The sequence below is a fragment of the Struthio camelus genome, chromosome 12 (genome assembly GCF_040807025.1).
Source record: "Struthio camelus isolate bStrCam1 chromosome 12, bStrCam1.hap1, whole genome shotgun sequence".
NCBI lineage: Eukaryota > Metazoa > Chordata > Aves > Struthioniformes > Struthionidae > Struthio > Struthio camelus.
The window spans coordinates 22,501,256-22,527,562 of NC_090953.1; the positions used below are offsets into that span (position 1 = coordinate 22,501,256).

The 26,307-nt window shown below is 39.5% G+C and overlaps 1 protein-coding gene across 6 annotated transcripts in view; it reads right to left on the reverse strand.

Moving 5' to 3' along the window:
• Window positions 1-26,307, reverse strand: part of PEAK1 (pseudopodium enriched atypical kinase 1) — a 131,020-nt gene that overhangs the window by 66,491 nt on the left and 38,222 nt on the right. For all 6 annotated transcript variants that reach the window (XM_068958314.1, XM_068958310.1, XM_068958312.1 and 3 more), the window contains exon 2: window positions 4,869-5,035. The gene's annotated coding sequence lies outside the window, so the exon portion shown is untranslated. The remainder of the gene's footprint in view (window positions 1-4,868; window positions 5,036-26,307) is intronic.

The following is a 26,307-nucleotide window of genomic DNA, read 5'->3' on the forward strand; positions in this document are numbered from 1 at the left end:
GAATCTACATGCTGGCAGTAGAGTCAAAGGTGAAGCGTACCTTTTTCAACCCTAGAAGTCAGTCATTCGCTTAATTAGCAGAATCCGAAATATTTGCTGAATTTACTCCTTCGACTGGGAAAGCATTTCTTGCCAATTCCACATCATATCATAGGAGGTTCGAGAAGAGTGGAAGGACTTAGCATGAAAAATACAATCTAATAGTCACCAAACAGTTAATGAATGAAACGACAAAATAAAATATACTAGTTTCATATGATGGAAATCAAGGGGGGGGGGGAATTTGTTAAGCATACGGAGCAAATGAAATTTGAAGATTTCACTTTAAGCAAGACTTCTTTTTATCTCCCAGTCACTGAAAATTCACTGCCCCCAGAACAGGCAATCTACTGTCCCATCACAAAAAAAGCCAAAAGATCTGATATTCAGCAGTCCAGTAGTTGTGATGTAAAATACAGGAGCCTGTTCAAAACGAAGAGCAGTCCTCATTTGGAACTTTACAGAGTTTATGAGATGATTTTTCCATTTTGCCTATCCTGCTTATTTGAAGTTTCCAGGGATAGTCATCACATCACCATGAATTTAACAAGCACACAAGCCTCATTAGCCTTTTATCACATGAACTGACAAGGACAGTCTTTATAACATACCTGCGATGGGACAGATTTCATAAATAAACATAAAGGAAAATGGAGACTGTAAAGCAAGTTAGTGAAAAATTAATATTGCTTGCTGGAAAGAAATTGCTTTTAGGGACTTTTAATAAATATTTCTATTTTATTGTAGCTTAATCTGTCAACGTTTCCATTTTGAATCATCAGCTTCAGTCATTTAAGCTTCAACTGAAAAAGCCTAGTTGGACCTGAAAGACTTAGCAAGCTAGGTCTCAGGGAAAGAACAGTCTTTTTGTAAAAAATATCCCTCTTCCAACCCAAACCCATCCTGAATTTAACATCTACTTCCAAGATCGAGCTAAAAATCTTTGTTTTGTTTATATGTAATCGATGTTAAAATGTTAACCTGTCTTTTCTTGCTATAGCAGTATGTAATTCTCTGATTCTTAACACATGAAGAATGAACGCAGCTCACCTCTTCTGGGCAAGAAGCACACAGACTACAGCTCGTCTTCCACGCAGTCCAAAATGTATTTTCTTGCATTAGAAAATTATTTTTCTGAATTACACCAGGGGATACTCAATATTATTATGAATGTCTGTGCAGTGAACACTTTTTCAAACAATAGTACAAAATAATTAAACTTACAGTTGAGGCTTAGTAAGTTCTTCAGGAATGCATGAAGGAAATACAGTATATACATGTTAAATCATTAAAGGAATATTTTTATGATTATTATCTTCAAGATACATTTAAAGCCAGTAGCTCCTCCTCCTCCTCTTACACAGGTACTTAACTATATCTAGAGCATAAATCAATCATATCAGACTCTGCTTCAGCGCCAGTATTTTATGTTCCTTCCTTGCTCTATGTGCCAAGTCAAAGAGAGGAAACAAAGGCTGGGGTTGTTCCTGGAGAAAAATGAGTTCTGTAGCAATCAGCGGGCTGTTTCCTTTCACATATACATAAGGCAGCATCCTATATGAAGACTTAACCCATGCAAACATGCACCCAGTATATTATCTTCTCAATGGAAGGCATTGCCAGACAAAAACGTGTGCGTGTACTGCATGTGGGAAAGGAGGTTGCTAACACTTTCAGAAAATTTCTCTCCCATGGAAAATAACTGCGTGGCTGGAGAAATAATCGCCTGTTGAACAGAGGGGTGCTGGGCTGCTCACAACCCTCCTTTGTTATTACAAAGGTGGCGATTTCCTCTTCATAGATTCTTTCCCCTTATTCTGCTCTTCCTTCCTGATGATAAATCCACTTTTTATTATTCTAACCAATTCAACATTAATTTTAGAAATTTATCGCTCATTTAGATTTCACTCAGTGAGTCAAGTGGAAAAAATGTGTTCTCAGGCTGAGAAAGATCCCTCCCAGTCGACGTCCCCGAGCCAAGAGCACCCTCCCATGCAACATCCTCCAGCTGTTCTCAGCCAGAGAAAGGATCGCTCCACGTGGCAGCCTCGATTGCTTCCACCTTGGCCAGCGTCTCCACTGGCAAGGAGATCTGCCCCAAAGGCAACCCCTGCCTCTTCCCAGGCCTCCTCCCACCAGGCTCATCCAGCACTTCCTCAAACTGAACGAACCTCTTGATGTTCAGCCGATTTGGATCTCCCTGTGCCAGAGAAACACACGGCACTGTTATTCCTGCTCCAGCACCACCAATACTTGCTTTCATCGGCTAAATAATGATAATTTGAACACAGAAACAATTATGAGAAACCATTTCCTCAGCTGAAACCTTTAGCCCTAATGCAATTTAGGTTAGTGCTACTTTGACAAGAGCTGGATGCATAAAGAAAAGGTGGCTTTTCTGCCAGGCAGCATTGCACAAGGTGACGGATGCCCTTTCAATTTGTTAAGAATTTTTACTCTGAAAAGATGGCAGTTGTAAACTATTTATATCTTCACCTAACTTGCTGAATAAGACATGCCAAGATGGAACATTTCCCTTAGTGAGAGCTTATGCTTAGTTTTGCTTTTTAACTTGTCCTGCCCATACTTGTGGGCTTTTAAGTATCTTCTAGAAGTCTGAAAGCACACTGAAATGCCCCAGTTTCACAGCTATGGCAAAATAAAGGCACAAAAATTGAAACTTCCTCTCGTTCTTGCTAGACATGTCAATAAATCAGATGTCTGGAAATACATGCAAAGACATTCAAAGAGAAGGGACCGCAGAAGTAAGGAGGGGAACAGAGAAAGAACAGTAAGAGCAGCACAGGAAACAAACTTGAAAGAAAAACATTTTGCTTTTAATTCCTTTCTGAGCTTCATTTGTCACTGCTGCAGATGAATGGAATCGGCAAACCCTCCCTTCTCCCCCAGCACAAAGAGAAATAAATAAAAAATGTGACCAGCTCTAAGCCAAAAAACTTTTAAAGGTGGAAAACTACTGACCAAATGAGGCATGGGCCAAAGCCTTAAGTTTTGGGTTGGGATGTCCCAAAGTGCTGGCTTAACTGCGCTCTCACAACAGACAGAAGGAACCTTAATGTGGATTTCAAATAGGAACTGTTATGCTAACGCTTTCTAAAATCTTACCTTTAACCCTCATAGAAACCATGAAAGAACTATCCTTGAACAACACTAACAGTTATCCCCGCAAAGTGTTAATGCAGTCTATAATAAGGGTTAAATACCTTATAGCTTTTTCCCTTACCCAGTCCAAATATTTGTAAGGGTCAGAAATGCTATACGCGTTTGTCTACCAAAACCACAGCAAGAATACTGACAGATCTACCCTCTTTCCCTCCCTCTCTTCTTCCCATCCTCCTTCTCCCGCTCTCTCTCAAAACAAAGGAGAGGAGTGTAAGAAGGAACCTTCACAAATTCTTGAAAGTCTGAATTCTTAAAGTTTTTGCAATTCTAGCAACATATATGTATAGATATATATTCATATATACATCCCCACATATATACAGGCTCCTTTTTTCTTTGATTCATGCCAAATGAAAGCCACACGAAAATATGTAATTTTTGATATATTCAGCTGTATTATTGGTTTCCATTAGCATAACCAAACTAATGGAAATTCCATTGTACACAAGATTCAATGTGGCTTTGAGAATTGCATATATATTTAACTCCTTTACTCTCTTCTGTCCAAGATAGCAAAACATTTTTTTGAAGTACTAAAGTTGAGGTAATTTTTGCCTTTTTTTTTTAAAGCCTTTTCTTTTTAGTCATTAGTTAAACTTCACTCCTTTTTACAAAAGCACAGCGACTACAATTTGATAGCAGCTTGATGTCCATCAGTAAAAAATACACGAACAAGGTAGTTCAATGTAAGACACCAGAGTTGTGGAAAGTTAGTGTTCTCATACTGTGCTCACGTCCTTGTGAGATTTTGTCACCACACTGCGGCATTCAGTTCGCTGTGGATTCTTACTTCAGTCATGTATTTACATTTTATATTATCATAACTAAATAGCTAATATATTCATAGAAAGTTAACGCACACTCAGCAATAGAAAAGTCCTATCGCAAGCTTTTAAGAACAGTGAAAGTATTTTTTGCTTATTGAAATGTCTAAAATTATTTCATTATAACAAAAAACATAGAGAAGATAGGGTCTTTCTACTCCAACTTTTTTTTTTTAAACTATCACGTTTTTGTATTTCTGAGTAGGTCTCCAATATAACTTAAGTGTATTTTAGATGTTTCCTACCCAATTATAAATCAGTGAGAAAGAGAACAAGATAAGCAAGTGAGAGCAGCAAAGAAGAAAAGAAAAAAAAATGGAGAAAGGGAAGAGATTTTCAGAAGAAATGGTTTGGAAATATTTAGCACAAATGAGCAGCCTTCCTAGAGCACTAGAAAACCATGCATTTGTTATGTTTCAGAAGTTGCACAAGTTATTTGCCATGTAACTAAAAATAGGTATAGCGATGCTTCTACAGCTTATTCTGAATTGTAGTTTTGCTAAGCATTTGGTAGAAAGACAGTCACTAACACAGCAATAACAAAATCTAATTTCATTTTTAAACCACAAAGAGATAGGAAGAACGCTCAGGAAGAAATTTCTCTAAGCTACAACATAAACCATCAGATACTAAAAGTCTAAAATTCCAACTGCTCGCTAATAAATGAAAAACATAGAATTTCACATTCATCCAAGGTTTAGCCGTTGTAAAATTCCTCTATTTAAATTCTGGTAGTAAAAGAACAAAATCCTCTATAATCCATACAAGTTATCTTAGGAAGCTGTACTAGCGAAATAAAAAGATGTCAGAAAAATTAGTTACCACTTAAGTTCGAGGTATTTCATCTATTCATCGGGGTTGGCTTTGCAAAACCTTCGGCAGCAGCTGGCACTAAGCCCCTTTGAAACTTCCAAGAACTTCCGATTTCTCCAGACAGACTTGTTTCACCCCCTTCTCTTCATGGCTACAGATCAGGACAGCAACATTTTCTGTGAAAGAAAGATGACGATGCTATTTCAAACAAATTTCAAGTATGATTTATTGTTAATTTTCCTTCTGTAGTGCCCTCTGGATCTCTTAAACGCTGCAAGAGCCACGCAGGGACCTCTGCTGAATCCTATTTGGAATCTACTACCCTTCGTGAGGCAGAAAATCTGAGTAGATTTTAGACAGATTTATACAAGCACAACTCAGAGATTTACCAAACGATCAAGAGCAAGAATAACGCTTTGGCACAATTACTGCCTCACAGGTTTCCACAAGCCCTCAGCATGCCCCTCCACCATCTCTTTAAACGCGTGCAAGCATTTCTCTTTTTCCATTTCGTTTTTCTATTTAACATTTCCATCCTAAAGAACTCCATACATGAACATAGCTGGAACACTTGATCTTGAAATGTATCTATTTACTAAAATTAGTCTTCTGTTCTGTGACTAGCTTTAAAGCTGTCAAACATGATGCCCAAAGGCCATCCTCTCAAAGACAAAAAAAAAAAGGAAAAAATGTGCCAGGGAGGAAGGAAGGGAAACACTTTTAGTTAAGAAGTACCATGCCACAATCCATGAGTGTTACTAAGATGACAACTGCTCCATACAGTGGTTACCTGAGAAGGAGATAAAACGACACTATCTTCACCCATCGCTGTTTTCAAGCCTTTCTCAATTTTTCTAACAGTTGATAGTACTTTTAAATTTGGAATATCCACATCTGAATTCTGGGATTCAGACCGTGCAGAAGGATTCAGACTGCACAGCTGGCATATTAGACTCTCTTCTCCACTTTAGCAATCAGTTTTCTTTTCTGAACTCCAGAGAAGGAGACTGCAGCAGTATGCTTAATTTTACCTGCTATATAGCCACAGCGTAACCCAGGACTCCAGAAGTCTTTGCTTTGTGACAAAAGCACGGCTTAAAGCGCACACACTGAAGAAAGGACTGCAAAAACCAGCTGGTGTAATTGAGGTCTTTGCCTAATAAAAGGAATAGGTGACCTTAAAGCTTTTCTTAATTCTAATTACAACATCCTAAACAAAAGAGAAAAAAAAATGAAGAAAACTAACTAGATATATTACGTGTTTTAAAGAGACATTTTTTTACATTAACTATGTTGGCATATAAGGACTTTATGGTGGTTAGACCTCTTTACAATAAAGGCTACTCAAATAAATAACCTTTACCTTAATCCAGGATAACTGAACTGTCAAAGACATTCATAGACTTGCTCATCTCCTAATAAAGAAGCATTTGTCACTTTTCAGACAGTGTCCAGACCAGGCTCCTGAAATTCCTGTAGGTCTTTTAACCAGTTACTTCATGAAACTGTACTGTCTAGTGTTTGTGTTTTGTTTTTCCTCCTTTTGTTTGGCATTCTGCTACTGCAACTTTGAGTATGAAAACATTTGTGGATGACAAAATAGGAGGAAAGTAAACAGAAATGCCTGAAGACATTTTTTATTATGAAAGTTGCAGGTAAAACGGAACAGAGTGTCACTATCGGCACACTGACTCGACAAAAACAATGTCCCACTGAAGGGGGGAAAAATATATTTATTATATACTCTATATTTTTTTATTTTTCAGTGATCAATACTATAGCATTAATTTACAACATCTGAAGATAAATGATAAAAATAACATGCAATCCTTCCTTTTAGCTGCTGCTCCATATGCAGCGGACAGCTAACATGGGTGGAGTAAACGAAGACAAACCCCTTTCTTCAGTTTTTCCGTGGCCTTCCCCGGAGGCAGCAGAAGCATGGTATGAAAAGCGCTGCCGTGCGACTCAGTCGCACACAAACTGTCCTCGCCAAACAACGAGCGAGGAATGCTAAACAAATGACTCACGAGCCGCTTCTGCACACCCTCCGCGGCGAGCTGCGCCGGGCCGCCAGCCTCGCGTGGCGCCCGAGCGAGGAAAGGGCACCGCAGTACAGCATCAGGACCAGGCATCCTGCATTTTGGAAACCACCATACAAGTTATGACTGCTGACTGCGGCAGGAGGCGAAACTGAAGCAATCCACAAGGAAGCAAAGCCACAATTTGGGAAATATTTTTCCTGCTTAATGTTGACTACAGCGGGACTCTTAATGAGCTGTGAATGACTGCAGAAATCCTCGCTCTGTGTACACTGTCCTATTTTTATCCTAAGAACTACTCTTCGCTTTCAGAGGGCTACCAGGTTTGCCAAACTAATAGGATTTTGGCACCGTTCGCACTATTTATACATCAGTGCGTTGGTCTCTTGGATACAAAACCTTTCAGAAATACATAATCACAAGGTCCAGCAAAACCAGAATAATAGTTATGCAGGCAATCAGGTCTTCCCTCTGTGAAGTAAGTGAACCAGAAAGTCCTGTGAAGAATGGCATCCTCTAACCATTTCAATAATAATAATAGACTTATTACAGTGCCTGAATATAAGGGAAGCTCTGAAAGCCTGTCTAGGAACTCTATTTACAGCTTGATACAAATTGCAAATGTACCCTGGCGACTCCACTAGCTCGAGGCAGGAGAACAGATGCAGCTGCCACCCCAGCCGGGTTTTGCTATTAGAAGATATGCGTTAGGCTATCATTTCTGCATGATACTGTAAAAAGGGAAACCAGTATTTTCAAATTGGCTGCACCAGCAAAGCACAGCACAGTGTCACAGGGTCAATAACAACCACCGCAGCCTTTCATTAAAGCACAGGATTTCCATCACACAAATTTCACAGGCCTCCTGCAAACGATAGATGGGTGACAGCTTTGCCAAAGAGGCGGATCAAATCACAGGGGTAGATAATACTAAGCTGAAGACAAGGATCTCTACAGCTGCCTATGTTTGCATATAGGTAGCTCAGGTGTCAGCTGAGCTCAGACAGCTGTAACACTCAAAAATCCCCCTAAAGGTTTTCTCCCTGCCCCTGCAAGAGGTAGTGTGACCTATAAAGGTGACAAAACATAGCAAAAGTATTAAAAATAATAAACTGAGGGGACCAATGTGAAGAGAAGAATTGCAAAAGTATCACAAACACTTATTATTCATAGTGCACATAATAAACAGCTGAAAAGAACTGGCTTCTTACGCTCAAAAATGATGGCATTTTTAAGTGGCATTACCAAACTATCGCTCAGGTAATAAGTGGAAGTGATGCAGTCCACTTTCAGACAGTAATAATCTTTCACTTCTAAATTCTCTCCCGGGGTAAAGAAATGCTGCAGACTGACTGAGTAGCTCCAGTCTTAACAGAGGCAGAAGAAGGGGATGAAGAGGTCTAACTCAGTACATGGAATGTATCTTCTTTTCTGGGTATATTTATGTTTTTAATATAAATTCATAGATGTACAGGAGAAGAAACTCAGAAAAAGGGAGTTTAAAAGTCTAATTTTTTTTTTTTTTTACTTTTTAAATATGAAATATAGAATGACTAAACTGTTTAAAATAGAACTGATTCATGGAGAGAAAGGAAATACTTAACGGCTTGTTCATGCTTAAGGACTCTTACAACAAGTATCTGTTACTCATGCATCTGAAGGATTTGCATCGACTTCGGAGCTACCAATTTGAAAATGCTTTGGACACTACGACATGAAGAAACATCCCAAAGGGCTTTAAGTTGAAAGTCTGCGCACTCTCTGAACGCTCTAGTCCTTTCATGGACGGAAGGAAAGATTAACAAGGGGAGGGGAGGAAAAAAAATCTGGAAAAAAATTTTGGTTTTGGAAAAGAGGTGGGGGTAGGAAAGGTTTTCTACGCACAAAAAGAAGCAGCTATCTTTCTTGCAGTCTGTTCATCCTGGCGCAGGTTCAAAAACACACAAACTCTAAGTATGCATCTAACTACCGTCTTGTGACCGCGTCCAGCTGACCTTCACAGCGAAACAGAAAATACGACATCCTAAAGCTGTAGTAGCCAGTCCAAAAAGCTGGAAACAGTTCTGTGTAATCAAATGGACTTTCTAAAACACAAAACCTGATTGCACGTGGAAGCGACACAAACTCAGTTATGCTCATCTGGAACACGTTTTACTTTACCAAACAAATCGAAAGACTGAGATCAGGCTATTAAACAGGGCATATCTCACTGTCTGAACTGATACACTTAACACACACAAAATCCACCCCCCACCAGCCCCAAACCACTCCTGCCCACCAAAAAACCCCAAATGCTTCATGTCATGAAAAAAATAGCGTTAGAAGAGACACAAGGGATTATGCAGCCCTCACCTCCCACTGCCTAAGCTGCATCATTCTTACTGCAATTTATATTCATTATTTTTTCATCTCATGTTACGGACCTATTATTATAAGGAGAGAAAGTTAGCAGAAAGCAGACACAACACACTTCTTCGCATCCATCCTTATTAAGGAATCGTCCAGTACAAACTCTTCTTACAGCTCAAAGAAACACGTTTTGTTAAAGCTTGGAAGTTAGTTTCAAACTTAGCCAAAAGGATCTTACCAAACTAGTAAGCAGCCGAACAGCCCTGTGAGGGAGGTTATAGGGTAAAAGCCAGGAACAGGAGCAGCACGTGACAATAAAATAATACAAGTCTCCTATATCTTTTTATTGTTCTTTGCTGCAACAGCAAAACTTCCTACGCACACATCTTTTGCAAATCTGCACTTTAAGTGGTATTTCATATTTACAAAAGTCTTCAGCGTAGCTGAACATGGCCTTGCAGAGGACCCCTGGCAAAGCAGCGTATCCCTCAGGTAGCAAATATGGACACAGGGGTAGAGGAAGGCAGAAAGAAAAAAGCCAGTAGTGCTATAGCAACAGGGAAAATGGAAAGCAACAAGGTGAAAAACAAAAACAAACAAACCACCAACCCCAAACCCTCCAATGGCTTTTTACGCAACTTCCTTCTTTCACAAACTAAATGCAAAACGTGCCCTGGGATTAGGGGTTGAATTTCAAGTCACTCCCCCCACCCACTGCCCCACTCTCGTGCTCTTTGCCTGGTTTTATTAGAACCATCTGCGCGATCCTCCCTTTTGGGTTTCTATGTCTGCTAATCTGGCAGCTGCACTTTATCATCTATTTAAAAATCTTTGTTTCAAAGTTGTTGAGACAGAAGGTCTTTTACAGGCTAAAAATTATCTCTAGAATCAACAAAGAAACCACATCATATGCTATATTTTGTAGATTAAATGGGATGAATGCAAGTCAGAGAATATTTATTTTTAATGGAAAGATAAGTGAAGGTTTTAGAAATCAAGAAAGTTTTTACCAATACAATTTTTCTGACATAAAAAATAGTTTACTGAAGTATTGCCAGTTGTCACTGCACAATAGTTTGAAGAGCATCACTGGCATAGCTTGACAGGAGCAAAAGCAACGCACAGCACTAGCTCCTTTCGCCCTTTCTGTGGGCAAAAGATAAGCAAGGGCAATAGCAAGAGCAGGAGCTATTCATGCGCTTAAGTCTAGCGGCAGAGTTTCAGTGGTGTTCTTATACAAGATACAATTATTACAAGTTTTGAACATAAAAGTAGTGGAATTTAGACTTTGTCTTTTATTAAAAGTACCTCAGACCTAATTATCACTGCAATATCCTCCACTAATCTAGCCATAAATCCTTAACAATATGTATGTATATATAAACACACACGCGTCTATGTGTGTATACATACATATATATACATGAAACTGTGCCTCTCTAGACCTTTTAAAAGTCTGCTAGTATAGAAGTATCATTTGTACACACATCACCCATGCCAGGCAAGATCCATTCATCACTAAGAAAAACTGTACAACTTACCTTGCAGGCCTCTCCTTACTTTTTCACTTCCCAAGCTTAATTCTACATAACCTTCATAAACCATATGTGTTTGTTTATACGTACATATGTATTGCCACCATGCATGTTACCATGAAGGGATAACTTCTGCCGTTAGCATATGGCAGGGTACATCATCACTGAGGAAAAATGGTAAAAACCCTTGTGGTTTTAATTTGTTCTGAGACTGTTCTCCTCCAATCTGTTTCTGAAGAAGCAACTGTTGACTTACAGAAGAATGGAACAACCTTACTTTTTGGGGAATTAACACAAAAAAGAATTTGCTTCCAGGTTTTTCCAAGTGCATCTCTCAAAACTTTTTTTAATGAAGAAAATGCATTTAAAAATGAACACAAAACCCATGAATTTTACTTATCTGTGGGACACTACCTTTTACTTTTTGATTTATAATGTTACAATCATTTCCTTCCTTTCCCTCCTGCAAATAAGCGCTCTCCCTATGTGGTTGCTACTTAAGAGGGAACAAATACAGATAGTATAAGTATTATTTGATTGCAGTTTAATATGTGTGTGTGTGTGTGTGCGTGTGTGTGTGCACAAATTCGAAGAATCCCAGATAAATGTTTTCGTCTTCCCTGCATTTTTTAATTCCCTCAGTTACATTAATACTGGAAATAAGTTTCTCCATGTACACAAAACTGAAATGCATTTAACGCTGTAAAACGTATTTGGGACGTGTGCCTTGTAGTCATGTCTCCTGACCTTTCTGATTCTGTTTTATATAACTTAAAGCCTGTTTCGTCAGACCAAATTCTTAATTCCTCGTTTAAATAAAGGAGGCCATTAAAAGTTTCTGAGGCACTCGGATTTTGACAATACTTCCTCACTTCCATTTACTACTAGGATTTGCTCTTTTCTCCTCTTGCCTTTCAATTATAATTGGACTTTTTTCTTTAAATAATTCTTTAATAAATTGCTTTTAATAAATTTAAGCAGCCTTTCAAAATTGTCATGAACAATTACAAATGCATCTTCTGTCCTGAACTTTACCATAAAATAGTAGACCAACTAAAGATATTTTACTTGTAGAGGCTCAGCAAAAAAGATGTGAACGAGCCTAATGAATTCAGAGTTAATAGAGCATGCAAGACAGACTTTAAAGGTGCTTTCAGAAGCATTAAAAACAGCATAGTCATAGTCTGCAAATTTATTTATAAGCTTGGATCTGCATATAAAATTTATAAAGTAGACCTGAAAAGGTTTACATTAAAAGAAAATCCATATACATTTTTGTATAAAAATAAAATCAGATCTGCTCCTGGATAGTCTCAGGAGAATTAATGAAACAATAGTCATAGGTATGTGTATGCACAACCAATTAAGAGGAGAAAGATTTTTATTAAAATACTTAACAGTACTTTTGTTAGCATCTATTTCATTTCACTGACTTATTGACCATTTTGGTAAAGTAAGATCTTCTGTGGAAGTAAAACCTGAAAACATAACCATGCTTTGAGAAAACAAACTATCAGATAGTTTTGATTCATTTCTGGTGAATTAAGTTTTAGTGAAACCTATTTTTATCAGAACAAGCACATAAGGAACAAAAAATCATGAACACCTTTAGTCAAAAGCGCAAGCAAAAGGAGGTTTGGTATTGTAAGTATACCACTATACAATGTTGCAAATACAAGTTTCTTGCCCTTGAATACACAATACCGATTCCTTGGTCTCAATGCAACAAAGAAAGATGTGAAATAGCCCTGTATTTCCCGATATAACTCCAGGGCTGCATCTCAAACAAGCCTCGGCCATCGACACGCACACTCACAGCGCGGCTGTCAGCCTTAAATACCCCTCCCGACATGAACGCACGCTCCCGAATGTTTGACAAAGGTTATCACAAAATCTCACCCAATCGCTGTAGCGAGAGAAACTGGCCGCCCTGCGTGCATGGCATGCATGGCACGCTCCTTGCAAAATCCACTCACACATAACCGTAAGGGATGAATTTCTTGAGAGAAAAGGAAGAGCTACTGTTTTAAGTTTGCAAAATAGGTCAACACAATGTATAAAAATAAATGGACAGCCCCCACTATCAGTTGACCTGAAAGGACTTTGGTATCATTGCTGGTAGAGCGCTATCTGAGTAGCAAAATAAGCAGGATATGAAGCACATCACCTCCTGCTTTTGCATATTACTTCCCCGAGGCCAGCACGGTACCGCAAGGCTCTGCAGGCCATTTCACTTGTGGGGAACGACCTTCAGTGGCGCTGGGCACATCCTCACTGCTCTTTTGTTACACAGTTTGTTTTTTGCTTTTGCTAAGATATGGAATCTATCTCCACTGATCCTGTTTGTCTGCTGAACCAAATCACGGACAAGTAAATAGTTCACCAGTGTTTAGGACATGAAGTAATGATGTGACGGAAAGCCTGGTATACACTTTGGCTGACCCTTAACACGGAAGTGATCAGTGAGTTGACTAGTTAATTGCAAAAATTCTGGTGGATACCAATCCAAAATACAATAATCCATATGGTGGGAAAAATCCAAAAAGTAACAAAGAGAAAGATGATGTCAGACTGGTATTGGATTGCAAATAGTACATGATTTGTTGCAAAAATCTGACAGCAAGAAAACTAGGAGCAATTGTGAGTTGCGTACGTCCAGGAACGACCTCAATGGCTCTGCCAGAAGGGAATCTCGAATTTCAAGTTTATGTCTCACCATCTCATTAGCAGAAACCTGAGAGATACTTAAGGGTGACTATATGAAGGAAAAATTCTTAATGGCGTTCATTTGCTTTTACTAAATAAATGTCAGTTTAGTAATTGTTATCACAGCAAGTGCAGAATAACCTACCTGGAGCGAACAGCCACTATCTTCGTTCTGAAGGAATGACCCCCCCGACAGAAGCAAATGGAAATCTGCAGAATTGGTACACTGAAGTCCCTGCGGATCATCACAAAGGACCCTCCCATATCTCGCCTTCCCTTTGCTTGAAGTAGGAAACAGCATAAAATACTTTCAAGAGAAATCAGGCAGATTACTGGGATTCTCCTGGTACAAGTGAGCTGCGGCTCTCCCCACTGCACAAATTCGACATGCTGCCTTTTCCCTGGCTTGCCAAACACACAGTTTCCCGATTCACTTACACTGAAACTGCACCTCTCAGTGTGGGTAGCCACAGCACTATTTAGTCCAGAAACCTGACTCAGCTTCAACACAAAACGCCGCTCCGGCAGGGCAAGAGACGCAGGGGCTGCCTGCCAAGCAGCACCGGCATCGCAGTCCAAGCTGGAAAACTCCAGCCATGCAGAGCACCGAGCTCGTACCAAAACTGTGTCCGGAGGACAAAACTTATTTCAAGAGGAAAATGCTCTAGCTGAAATTTCTAATCACTCTGCTCAAGCTTGCAATCTTTACTTAAATGTTAAGCCACCTACACGGACCATTAGTCAGGCTTCCTTCGCCTTTTCATAGTTCCATCAGCTATGACACTTCGCACTGCTGCTGCTGGAGGTCTGGTCAGCACAGGAATTCACACTGATCTTTAGAGAATCATTTTCGAAAGAGCATGCTAAAGTATCTGGCATGTATTGTTGTCATTTGTCAAAGTTTTACTTAAAAGCAGGACATCAAAAATTGGTTTTGGTATTAAGATAAATGAGACGGCTCAAATGAAGGGGTACTTCCAAGAAATAAATGGCACTTAAACTCTACAAGTTTGTGACCACAGCCATTCCACTTGGTTTGACTTGTTGGTGAAGTACCATTTGACCTCGCAATGAGACAGGCAATAACAATATAAAAAATCTGAAGCAAGAAACTACAACAGAAAGCGAGCTGAATTGGGCAGAACAAACGCAAAGATATGCAACAGATACTCCTAGCTCTGAATTAGTCTAAGGTCTAACATTAGTTCAGTTAAAAATGATCACAACTGAGTAACCTGAGCCATAACAGCACAATCAGAACTCGAAGTTGGATCAGAATTTGCAGTGCTCTTTGATTATAAAATCAAAGTGAAAAAAAAATGGACAAAACAAGTAGTATTTGCCCTAAGACAAAAAACGGCACAGAATGAGAGTAATGCCCTGCAGCAAGGATCGAGGGTACTGGAAAGGGGTCCTACTATTTCTCACTGTATTTACTTCTCTCTCCTTGGGTATTTTCTTTAGGTCCTTTTTCTGATTCTGACTGCAATTTAAGAATATTGATGGAAAAAAACTGCAGCTGTAGTGAGGAACTGCAAGAAGCACTTAGCATTGCTGAAATACTATATTAAAAAAGAATGAAGTCCTTACTAAAAGGAATCAGTACTACTTGCCAACATTTCTGTACTAGACGTGTAGATGACAAGAAATTCAGGACATGTTGAATGGCTCAAGAGTTTTTCCAAGGTCACCTGAAACGCTCCTCCCTATGACCCACACTATCCTATCTTCCCATTTCTCCAACTTGGGCAACGCAGTATTTCATTGTTTAAAACCAGTCATTTCTTGCAACAGACAAATTCATCACAGCATGAGAGTTTTGCACAAAGGGAAATCTTGGATTGTAATCTGGAGCATCTCATCTTTCAAAACACTGATGAAGAAAAAGAAAATAATTTCTTAAAACTCTCTCTTTAACTGCAGACAGGTGGGGCACTAAGTGCTTTTGGCAGCTACATAGACAGAGCTGTATGAAGCAGCTGCAAGCTGGAAACAATTTGTGCTGTGCAGTAAGGAAGCAGGCAAGGACAGCAGACAGGGCACTGGGAGTGTCACTCCACTCCTAACTTGTCATTACACTAACAATACAGGTCAGCTGCAGCATCACTTCATGCTCCTAAATAGCACAGAGCAGTTTCTGAAAAAAAAATTTTTTATATATATATAGAGAGAGATATATATATCAAGGATTTTATTTAAGACTATTTTATAAACAAAGGAAGTCCTTGAAAATGACACCTACCTTTAACATGGCAACGTATCCACAAGTATCTTCATCGGTGAAAATTAAAAATGGGGATGGGGTAAGGGATGAAGTATAAGCAGACCCTCTTTTTGCAAAATAGTTTTTAGGTCAGTTAAAGATGGTGACGGTACTGATACAAGACACAGTAAAACTTCAGCTATCCCATGAAGGATGGCGGAAGGGTGGGAGATCCATTTCTGAGGTGCTTTTTGAAATTGCATAGTGCCAGCAAAGGAGGCTGATAATTTCACATGCAGAAGCAGGGATCACCCTGAAGCTTAGAATAAAACTTAGAGTTATTACGCACTTGTGTTGATATAGTAACTCATACGAAAGGGAAGAACCAGAGCACCTACAGATCTAAAGTCTCTTGCCAGAGAAAAATGCTTATTTGAAACCTTAAGCTAAAGAAAAATGAAATGAAGTTAAAACAGAGTAATAAAATATAATCAAAATAGTAGTGAGACAGGAGCCACTAAGTAACATGCGTAGTTGAAAAACCACGCCTGAGAAACGGTTCATTTGGGAATACAGAGAAAAGGAAATAGATGAAAGCAGCAAGGGAGGAATCCTGGATCCAAACCAAAAACTGCTGCTGGACAGGAGCAACTGGACAGGCTGGTGCAGACCACAAAGTCGAACAGGGAAGGCCTAATTAGCTAAAGAAACTGTCTCGGATGAAATGACCACAGTGAATGTTATGCATCAATGCAACAGCGAAAACACAGAGAAAATACTTAATTGATGTTTTAGAAAATGATTTTATTATACATTAGTATAGAATAAACTACCAAATTAAAAATGCAGAAGTAACAAGCTACTTTCTCAAACCTTTTACTCCTAAATGCAAATTTAGGGACAGAGGAGGAGATTATCCTGAAAAAGTAATAGTGATCCCTCTAAGCAGGGTAAATTATTATTATCCTGTAAGTATTAATTGACTGTAATAGACTTAATATGAGAAGGAATGATGTGATTCAGCTGATGAGACTGGAAATAACACAGGTACCAACTGCAGATTAAGCAAAGTTCCCAAATAATCACAAATGTTGAAAAGAAGATCAAAGGATCAGAAATACCACAAGAAAAAGCCCAGAGGGGAAAAAACCATGGCTAAAATCACGATAGCAATCTAGTAGGTCGGACCAAAGGTCCAGCTAACGCAGCAGTCTGCTGGTGGCTGTGGCCTGGGGCATAAAGGCATGTAACACACAGCACCGCTTTCTCCAAACCTTTTCCCAGTCTCCAGCAATTTGCAACTTAGAGACTTCCAGAATCAGATATGGTGCCTTTGCATCTGCTAGTCCTGGATGGATTTTTCCTCCATAGATTTGTCCAATTATCTTCAGAGCCCACTGGAAATTCAGCTCCCATAAAGTCCCATGGAAGGGCATTGCACCAAGTAGCTCTGCACGGTCTGAAGCGCTTTCTTGTGCTAGCTGCCAGGTTCTTGCCACAGAGGAAAAGGCAGATAGGAAACTTGTTCCTTCGCGTCACCTCTATTTACTTTTTCCTATGCATTATGATTTTCAATTTCTGTTTCATCCCTCCCTCAACCTCTTTTCCAGGCTGAAGTGTCCCGATACACATAATATTCTCTGAGTGGATGCCGTGCCATACCTTCAGCTATCCACACCGCATTTCTCTTCTGCGGTCTTTTCAAGTTAGACTGCATATGACATTCAGATGTTTTGGAGAAGAGCATAAATGAATTTTAGAGCGAAGGAGAACAGAAAGACACGTTTAAAGGTGGAGAAAAAATTTAAGGGAAATACACATAGAAAACAGACCAAGGTTCTCTGTGATACCAATACATTCTTTGGAAGCAATAGAACTGTTTAAGCAAGTATTCTTAAAAAAAAGTTTCATAATAGGAAAGACACATTTTTGAGATTTGTAGTAGAAATTAAAGGATTTTTCTGTGCCTTCATATTGCTTTACAGAGTCCAAATCATTGTGTGCCTACTCTGTTTCCCCCTCAAACGCTTAACTGCAATTTATAATCCTCTACCCCATCTATAGAGAGACAACCACGCTAGAGGCAGTACACTAATGAGATACCTTGTATTAAACCTGTATTTATATTCAGCCAGGAAAGGAAAGAGATACTGATAATAAAACAAATTGCAGATAAATGGGCAGTGGGTAGTGGTAAAGAAGGATGAAGAATGATTATTATTGATCTTATACTTTTAAACCTGTAAGTAAAATACTTTGCGTGTGTGTGTGTGCGTGCATGTGTGTGTGGTTTTTTTTTTTCTTTTCTTTTTCCTCTCAGTATTGAAACCCAACCAGGCTCTTTATTATTCTAACAAGTATGAACTATTTGCAAGACATTTGAGAATGCACTGTGATCTGATACAGCAGTCAGTCTCAGAAAAAAGTACCCCTCAGACCTGGGAGGCCCTCAGGTCCCTACCACCCGCACTGAAATACTGCAGAGCTGACTACTGCCTGCAAAGTTGCTTTTCTCAGCTGACTGCTACCTGATTGCACACTAGTGGCAGGGTAGGAAACAGCCTGTTGCAACTGCTCTAAAGGAGGATTTAATGAATACCAGCTGAGGTCAGGTGAGTTCACTGCACGTACATTCCCCTTTGGGCTAAACATCTTGTATTAAGAAAATGCTTGAAAAGACACCTATCCCAGGTTCTGCATGCATGCACTCAGAACTGCCCTCTTTTGGGGAAGCTTCTATAAGAAATCGAGTGTGAATGTAAGAGGTTTGGGATTTCTAGAGACTGCTGTTCCTCATTTGCTTCTAAAAAAATGTGGTGTCTTCAGAGAGAAAGACAAACACAAAATATATTCCCTGTTACGGCACCCCTGCGCTGTAGACGCCAACACAGATCTTGGACAGGGTGTATTTCTTCAGATCAAAAAGATGATCATAAATGCCATACGTTACATGAAAAATATTGGTTTGTATTATTTAATAATAATGACCTAGAGGTATAATTTATTAGAATATTATGATTTCAGTAGCTTGCCCAGCAGCTACCTCATGAGCTCCCTGCATTCATTTACTTGCACTGTTGCCAATCTTCAGTTATTCAACCTAAAGCTCTCCAAGCAATCCCAATTCTATTCTTTTGTTAAGCTGCAGCAAATATATCTCAGATTTTCCCAAGAGTAAGACAGAAACAAATTTATTTTCCAGTACTACAAAATCACAACTGAGTTTTCCTGCTTTCCTGCTTAGAAATTCAATACATAATTGAATTTTGGTGGCTATGGAAATGTTACTGTTTAGATAAAACCCCTGCAATTTGGCAGAGCTATGAGGGTTTGAAAATCTCCATTTTTGCATTTCAGTAGCATATAAGAAATGTTGACAAAATCCAAAATCTACTAAGCCTCTCTTAGGTCTCTTGGAGCTAGATGAGGGGTATTTGTCCTGTAAGAAAGCATGGAAAGACTGGAGAAAATACTAGCTTTTTGCATATATTACTGTACTTGAAAATATACATATAAATGGGTCAAAATGCAACAATTTTAAAACTTCTGTTATTTTTAAGCCTTTCAAATGTATGACTTCATACATGTGATACTGTTATGAACAGCTACAGTACATTAGAAGTCGGTGGAAATAAACTGAGCGTACTATGCTGGTGCTCTGCAGTTTGCAGTGGGGAGTTCTTCACATCTCTCTGCTGCCCACTCTGCATAAATGTATCAAAGTCGGAGCTGCTGCTCTGCCACGGTTTTCCTATTGTAATCTGCTTTGTATTATTCTCTCACAGCCCATCGGCAGATCATTTTTCTATTAAATGAGCTGGTTAAAATTCTTTCCCCTTTTTCTCTTTCAGACCTAGGGGGATTTCAAATAACCCAGCACTAACTGACAGGAATTTATACCATTTCTTTAAAACACCAACACTTTTGTATTGCCGCAGCTTAACAGCTCTATTGGTTTCACGCAGACTCCCTTTCCTTTCTCAGATATATACATTAGTTTGCTGAGTGCTGAGAAGTTTGGCTTAAAGAATAATTTCCATCCTCATTTCCTTCTAAGCTCAAACTTGTTTCCACCTAGAATTTTGAGCGTTATACAGCAATTTATATAGGCAGGAAAGTGCATACCATTATGAAAATAACCACATTAGAATTATTTCTAAATATTTTTACTGTTTATTGATGGTAGACATAAACCCTGTTTCCCTCTAACAAATATTTTCCTTATGCAAGAGATGCAAACTGATTATTCTTCTGTCTTTGAGATCAACAAGATTTCACTCTAAATAAAAACATCACACTTATCAGCGTCTTTCTTCAAGCCAGAGGGCTAACAGATAACCTGACCTGGATAGGACTGCTTCCTAAATTTTTTTTTCTTTTTGATCTAACAGGCTGCTTAGTTTCATGCTGTCTGCTGCATATACTCAGACTCTGCATTTTAAAAAGCTGTTTAATATTTTTTGCTGACTACAGTTTGAGAACCTCTGTTGCAGGAAACCGACAGAATAAAAAGCAACAGAAGATTTGCTGGTTCCAACTGGCCTTGCAGGTAATCAAGTTTAACGCGGCTTGGATGTACGCATTGTAGAAGAAAGGCAGAAGATAGAAGTCCTGACAGCTACTGCTGTCACAACAAAACCACCTCCTTTGGACCCCAGTGACAAAGCTACCTAACCCAAAGCGTCAGGGGTCTGTATTTGTCTTTATTGCCTTTCACAAGTACTTATTTAGGAGTTTCATGAGCTGAGCTTCAATTAATCTGTTTCATGCTTTCAGTAAAAATCAATTGCAAAAAGGATCAGGAACAGGCATTAGGGTTTTTCCCTCTTTAAGCAGGAAGTCCTTAAGCTATTCCCTTGTAAACAAGACAGAAAGTATTTGCTCTCTTCCTATTATGAATGATGCACCAGCTTACAGATATGTTTCAGCTTTGCTATGCGTGATCTGCTTCTTAAGTAAACACTGATGGTGGATAACAAAGCAGGGGGAAGGAAAAAGACATAAATAGGATATGATGTTCTGACAGTTTGAAATTGAAGCACAAGCTTTTAGGCAAAGATCCGACCACTAATAACCTGGCTGTAAGCAAAGAAAGGCAGATGCACGGAGACCGCTCCTGTAGTCAGGCAACAGTGAAAGATGCAAAAACAATGAAGTAAGGTTTTTTTTTTTTTTTTTAAATGGAGATTTTAAACCTGAACAGTTTCTTGATCTGGCGTACCCCATGGCCTGACCAGCAGCTGTTGTCCAGCAGTTTGGGCCCTGGCCACTTAGGCCAACAGTGCCCTGAAGGAAGCGTGTGTCGAACAGCAGCAGCTGCCTGCTGCGAGGACACCCTTCTTCTGCCTCACTCTTCACTCCAAGGAAGCTTACTGCATGGTGGCTTGAACTGCCCAACACATGGACTGAAGGCCGAAGAAACGCGTTGTGATAACTCCTCACTGGGCATCTTCTATATCTTTTATTCAACAAAAATTCAAATTGAGCACCATTTTTGGTTTCATGGGCTATCTGGATTTCAAAGAGTTCTCCGACAATAGTACGCACTTCAGCCTGCCTTCTGGCTTGAGAAGTTGATTGCAACCTTAACTCGATCTCTCCTTAGCATAACATACTCTCTAATAACCATTTTCTAATTTTGTATTGTTACTTATTATATATATAAAAAACTTACTAAATAATTCCAATAACTTTATGACTCTCAGCAGAGACTTAGCTTTGCTTCAGGTGACATAACGCAGAGGACAGCCTTTGCAACAAAAAGCATGTAGTTAGATACCTTCCAAACACACAGCAAGTATTAATGGCACAAGCAGGACTCCTTACCTGTGCTATTAATAGAGAAGTTGCACAAGACTGTTACAGGTAAAAGACTAAGGATTCACTGCTTTCCCCGCCCTTGTTGCCAGCCATGTGGTTTTACTTCCCCTTCTGCGCTCATCAACTCACTGACACAGCAGAAACCTCTCTACCTTTGCTAGGCTCGTTTTCTGCCAGGTTTGCAAGTTCAGTCAGCCAACCAAGGTCTGAGGTGCTAGCACCCACGCAGGTGGGCAGGAGGGGATGGCAGAGTGCTCAGGAACTTCCTTGGCAGCAGCAGCAGCAAACCACTACATCGGATTAAGCCTTTGCATGTACCTTCACTTTGAGAATACTTTTTGCATTGCCCACCACGATTATCTGCCAGTCATATAACTATTAAGAGCACACAAAGAACTGTATAGTTGCTAGGTTGTCTCTAGCATTATAGAGAAAAATAAACATAACTGAAAAAACCCTGATAATGAATGCTTGAACGGTAAGGAATCCTCCGTTTACTTTGGACAAACGGCTGAGTCAATGGATCAATGTGCTAGAAAGCTCACAAATATTAACACTGAAAACCTGTTAGCATGGTTTAGATTGCCAACCACACTATATGTAGGCTGTGCAAAGTTCAGCCAGTGACGGACACACTTGTATTTCAGGTATCAAGTTGTACAGTGTTCCTCAAAGGAGATGCAACCTACAAATCTACTGGCTTGGAGGAAGTGCTTCGGGAAATTTTGTTTCCATGAAGTAAACTTCAGCGATCAAGTAGCTGGGCTAAGCTTCATCAGCATCCCCGCTATGGGTATGCTTATTTACTCAAGGATATTTCACTGATTTAATTTAACTTAGTAAAGAACTGATCGAGGCTCAAGGATTTCAAATACACACAGGCATATGCACTAATAAGTAGTGATCATTTTTAATTAAAGTCATTCACGTACTACTTTTTTTAAAAAATTTCTTAACTCTTATTTTCAGGCAAAACCTTTTAGGCTGTGGTTCCCCTATTATTTTTTCAGCCGAAGTACAAACTTAAGCAGCTTGCACCTTTTCTCCCCCAGCTGTTTGCTCCTATGCCAGCCTAACCACCCGAGACAACCTTTGCTTTATGCTGCCAGTTGGAGATTTTTGGCAGTTTTCCTTCTCCAGTTGAACCACTTCCCCAGTTCGGCTTGCCACATGGCTGCACAAGCACATGTGCTGGCACAGCACGGGGTGGCAACAAGGGACTGGGAAAAGCAAGGGAGCAGGGACTTACTGAGCTGCTGTGCCACCACACATGTAATCACAGCTTTAGTTGGCTTTATTTTCCACACCAGAGAAGCTAAAGAAACATTAAGAGATGGAGAAGACTGATGTAAAACTAAAAAATAAAGAGGGAGCAAGTAAGACTCAGAAATGGAATGAAAGTGTTTAACTGACCAAATATGGAGATGATTGCTTTTAAGTGCCCCCTCAACTCAAGTTGCAACAACTCTAGATTATGAAACATCTAATTAAACACAAATATTACTTTGTCAATATTATTTGATACCAAAATCTCCAGAAGGGTGCCATGTTAAGTTGCCCAAAACTAATGATTTAATACTTGCAATTCGGAGAGGCATTTGTAGATTTTTTTTTTTTTTTAAATTCTAAGGGAGAGTTCTGTTACATTATACTGCTCAAATAGACACAGAGAAAACCTCTTCTGTGAAAAATATTGTTGCTGAACCTCTAAAGAAGTATCACTTTAGTTAAATAAAATAGTTTAAGACAATGTCTTAATTTAGAATTAAGTGGGGTTTTTTTTGGGAGGGAGGGTGGACATGGAACTCACTAGCTCATCTCTGAAGGTGATATGCCGTGGTGTTTCTTGAGGATGCCAAGCTGCCTGCTTTGAGGAGTTACAACAGACCTAAGCAATGTGCTGGCAGTTGTTAAAACAAGTAACGAACTTGTCAACTGACCCTGTTACACACCAGTGGGTGTCGAGTTCCCTGAATGAAAGGTTTTCCCAAGCTTCGAATGCCCGCTGCAGTCCACCAGGCAGGGTGATGGGCATAACGAGGTGCGGGGAAGCCAAGCTGGAAGAAAGCCCTGCCCAATCCTCGAAAGCCAGCTCAGAAGTTCAAGCTGGCTTGGAAGGCTAAAATTTCCAGGGATCCCTGCTTCTGAGCAAATCCACAGGGCTAACTGCCAGGGAGCTTTCCACACTGATGGATAACAAATACGAGTTCTTGGAGGCTTCGGTAAGAATCCAGCAAGGAACCTAGGCAGGCTTCCTTTATAGCTTCATCTGAACGCCATCAAAATTAAAATCACTCTCCTGAGACATTTTGACATCATCAAAATCTTATATAAGCTTAACAGAAAAATCCAGACTTCTGAACTGCTGGGTGATAAATATAGCTGACAAGGAAAACCCGAGAAAAGGATACCAAACTATTAGACATCTATTAGATATGTGCTCCCACGTGGCACTCTCCAAGCAGTATACATTTTACTACAATTCTGTCATTAAGTGTATAGGCTGTCAAGACATGGAATACTACCCCTCCCCAAAGATTTATCTCCATTCTGCGGTAAGTATTGTGCAGCGGTACCCGAGAAAGCTCCTGTTTCAGACTGGAACAAACAGGATGGGAAACACATCTATACTTAGCCCACAGGCAGCTTGTTTTTCTAGATCCTGATTTTATTGTAGTTGCAGCCCTGTCAGAGTTATGACTGATTCCATTTACCACTGTTTTCTTTGATTACTCAACTCAGTTAAACTTTCTGTAAGGTCAGGGGCCCCCGAACAGAGCATTTAACACCTTGCTCCTGGAAGGTGCTAGGCTCCCAGCCGTTGCGGATGGACTGCTCCGAGTCCTTCGCCTCAGATCCAGCCAACGCTGGAGCTATCAAGACTATTCCACTTTTTCATATGGCATTTAATGCAAATGCCTTTATATGTTGTATCCTTCTGCCTTTCCTTTACCTGTCCTTACACTGTGACTTTCCAAACTCATCTGTGATTTTTTTTTTGTGAAGTGCCTAGCTAGTGCTAGGCATGGCCTAGCCTAGATGTTATGAGACATGAATAACAACAAATAAACATTTAATATAAATATCAACATTTAATTTAGCACAACTCTAAGCTTTGTTGTTAGAAAAAGTGGTTAGAAACTACAGTCTTATACTAACACAGGTTTTGATGATTAAACTCGTTCTTTTATTCCAACAGAACTGAAACTACAATGGACACAGTAGCTGATTATCTGGTGGAAACGACATTCATTCTTTCAACTAATCCACAGAATTTCAGCAAATAATCAGACTGAAGCAGCAGTTACAAGCATACCGTGGCAGGTCTCGTGCTTATGACTCATGCCACAATTTTTTCTCTCCTATTGTTTTGCAAATTCTCTGCTTATAATCTAAAATCCATTTCAACTAGAAACTTCCAGTCCCAGTGGAAACTTGAAGATAATATATTCCAAATGAGTGATGTTTTAAGGGTGTGTCTCCACAACATCTTAAATTAATCTAAACGTGGGCTCCCACAGCCCTACCCGTCTCCCTGCTTCCGAGCTTCTGCCCCTTCCCGTGTACGGACACGGACGCTCACATGATCCCATGGTCTGAGCCGAAAACCACGCAAGTGCCACAGCAGGGAGCCAGAGCGAGTGGGTGTATGGGGAAGGGATACATAACACAACAAGACTGTGGCAGGTCCGATTTACATAGGCTTAAATTGAGAGATACCTTCAGAAGTCATTAGTCAACCTGCATGAGCCATGTTGCCCTTGGAAACTGGCTATCCTGAGGTTTGGGTTTTATTTGTAAGGTATTGACTTATTTTCTTGAAATATATTTTAAATCTGTATTTAAACAAAGAAGTTATCCTACATGTATTTGCGATATATTCCCTTAAGGGGATTCATAATAACGTAACTTTGTATCAACAGGTCTGAAGAGCCAATTCAAACTTCCAGGATTATGAGTTCAGTCAAAATAATGTCTACTTTCTCCACCTTACGGCTCTGCTGGCAATAAAGCTTTTGCAGCTGGGATCTGGTTGGTAATATCTGACGTGCTACATGAGCCATACTGAAGTCTAGGACTCTCTTCTGCTTCTTAGCTTTAGCTTTGCGTAACAGCCTGTTTTTGTATGGTAAAAGAGTGACAGAAATTAGGATATAACGAAGAACATACACTAAATTAGATTGTACTGCTTTTATGGGAGTACACTTTGGATTATAACAGAGTTATAAAAAAATCTTTTGGATCTGTAAGAATGGTCTGAGGGGACCAAGAAAAGGCTCAACCTACTTGCACTGATTATCTTTCATGCCATGTACCCCAGGGCTTACAAGAGTCCATTAAACAATCTATCTTCAGATATTAATGCACAAAATGGCAAATCCTTAAACATCATCTTTCCACATAAAGCATTTCTATCAGCCTATCCTCCTTTTTCAGAAGGGGAATTCCCACTGGGTCATCAATAACAACACTTTCAGCTATCAGGTTAATGAGTAGCTTTCAGTGTCCAATGCCTATTCAGAGAAAGTCGGGTCTGGAAGATGAGAGTATAGTCTTTAATAATTTACAAGACTCATTAATCTTATCCCAAAAGATAAGCAAACAAAATTTGATATTTACTGGGATTTCCAAAAGAAAATCAGTCACAGCATTTCAGAAATCATTAGGATTTGTCAGCCAATACACATTGTCAAAATGCTCTTCTGTGGAATAGTATATCAGCAGAAGGGTTATCTATCTTAAAAAGCCCCTTATAATTAGAGACAAAACATCAGGAATCTTAAGAAACTACC